Genomic DNA, 2,500 nt, shown 5'->3' with positions numbered 1-2,500 from the left:
AGCCTAAATTATTTACTATTAATCAAAGTAAATGTATTTATCGTAAATTAATGTAATTATGGTAAATTACATCATTTTTAATTAAAAGTAAACCATTTTTTGTTAATTAATGTAAAACCAAGTATAATCGAAGTCAACCAAGTGGTCTAGATCGTTGCCGGTAGACTTAATAATTTTCCTAAATTATTTAATAATTATTTATTGAAACAATAATAACAGTTTGTTATTTAAATAATTATGAAACAATTTCTAATTGATTAATTTTCTAATTTAGTTTTCCTAAATTTTTAATAATTATTTAGTTGAATAATAATAATGGATTATTACTTAAATAGTTTTGAGAATATTTTTTCATAACTAATGGATTATTATTTAAGAATAAATTATTTAACAATAATGGAAGATTTCATGAATATATAGGAAACATTGAATTCCCCTTATTCCCCTCTGCTTGAGATGATGATATAAATATTGTTTGATTTGGAAAACCAAATCTTAATAAATTATTGCCCTATTTTTTATGGAAAAGTGGAGAGAATAGAGGGGAATTAGAGATAGAAGTGAATGAGAGGATAAAAACATATACTAGGCTAATTAAGGAGAGAAGTTAGGTTGTTATAGAAAGTGAGAGACATGAGTTGGGTGAGAGAGAGAACTCAATGGTAAGGGAGAGGAATGAAGAGAGAGAGTGCTGAGATGGCAAATTGGGAGTAGTGGGAAGGGGGAGAGGAGAAAGTCAAGGAGAATGAAGGATTGGGTTAATGGAGCAAGGAGAAGCAAGGTGACATGGACCGCTTTGTTATATATATATAGTGATAGGATTGGTCCATTTTTCAGATAAAGTGAATATTAGGATTTACACTCTCTGGTAGAAACCTAAACTACCAGCAGTGGATTTCAACTTTATTTGAAATATATTTTTGCAAAAATGTATTTATATGTTATATACTTCTATTTTATGAAAAATGTTTTAATCCTAAGATCCATCTAAGCAGAGAATGTTGCACTACACCTTGCAGCCAAGGGAGAGGTTCATCCCTGTCGGGCAGTGTTTTGATCATTATGGACTGAGAGGTTAAGTATGAGAGAGCATTACAGGGTTGATTACCTTATGGGCTTTATCTCACTTAAGTCCATTATCCTTGGGTCTTCATAAGGTGGCTAAATCCAATAATCATTTAGGTGTAAATATTGGGCCCAGACTGAGCCCATGCTAATTGGATTAGGGGTTTACTGCTATGAACTAGGCCTATAAACGGAGTGAATTCAAGTTGAATCACATCATATTTGAATTCTAATTTGATTATAAAACTGACTATTCGAATTCAAATTCGAATTCGACGTATATTAAAAATTAAACACTGAATTGGAATTTGACTAGATAATCGAATAATCAAATATTTGATTAATTCAAAATCGATGGATTGCATCCTAATTCTTTGTTATATATATATATATATATATATAGTGATAAGATTGGCCCATTTTTCAGATAAAGTGAATATTAGGGTTTACACTCTTTGGTGGAAACCTAAACTGCCAGCAGTGGATTTCAACTTTATTTGAAATATATTTTTACAAAAAATGTATTTATATGTTATATACTTCTATTTTATGAAAAAAATTTTAATCCTAGGATTCATCTGAGCAGAGAATGTTGCACTGCACCTTGTAGCCAAGGGAGAGGTTCATCCCTGTCAAGCAATGTTTTAATCATTATAGACTGAGAGGTTAAGTATGAGAGAGCATTACAGGGTTGATTACCTTATGGGCTTCATCTCACTTAAGTCCACTATCCTTGGGTCTTCATAAGGTGGCTAAATCCAATAATCATTTAGGTGTAAATATTGGGCCCAGACTGAACCCATGCTGATTGTATTAGGGGTTTACTGCTCTGAATTAGGCCTATAAACGGAGCAAATTCAAGTCGAATCACGTCATATTTGAATTCGAATTCGATTATAAAACTGACTATTCGAATTCAAATTCGAATTCGACAGATATTAAAAATTAAAAACTAAATTGGAATTTGACTAGATAATCGAATAATCAAATATTCGATTAATTCAAAATCGATGGATTGCATCCTAATTCTTGAAATCCAAGAATGAGCCCTCTTGTTCCCTTTGAATGAATTATGGAGAAAGTCTCAGCTTGTTTTCTTTAAATGAACAAAGGATATACACTGTTTCTATAAACGAAGAAGGCGAATGGAGAAAGGGAAAAATAGAAAAGAAAAACAAAAAACCTAATAAAATCTAGAACAAACAACGGAGAAGACGAACAAAGAACATGGAGAAAGCAAGAGAGGGAGAGATAGGAGAAGAGGGAGAGACTGCAACATTTTTTTCGTCTACCATAAAACAAATGGATGATAACTGCAATTGTGCTATTCATTTATTGTGAAACTCTCTTTTGCTTCATTGATACGTGATCTTTGCTTTCAATATGCATTATTCTTTTTTTTAATCTCTTCCATGAAAATAAGAAAAACCAGACG

Source organism: Nelumbo lutea, chromosome 1, assembly GCF_056320005.1.
Source record: "Nelumbo lutea isolate HS-2025 chromosome 1, American lotus-T2T, whole genome shotgun sequence".
NCBI classification, from domain to species: Eukaryota; Viridiplantae; Streptophyta; class Magnoliopsida; order Proteales; family Nelumbonaceae; genus Nelumbo; species Nelumbo lutea.
The sequence above is the reverse complement of the archived record's forward strand: the minus strand, read 5'-3'. Positions refer to the sequence as shown.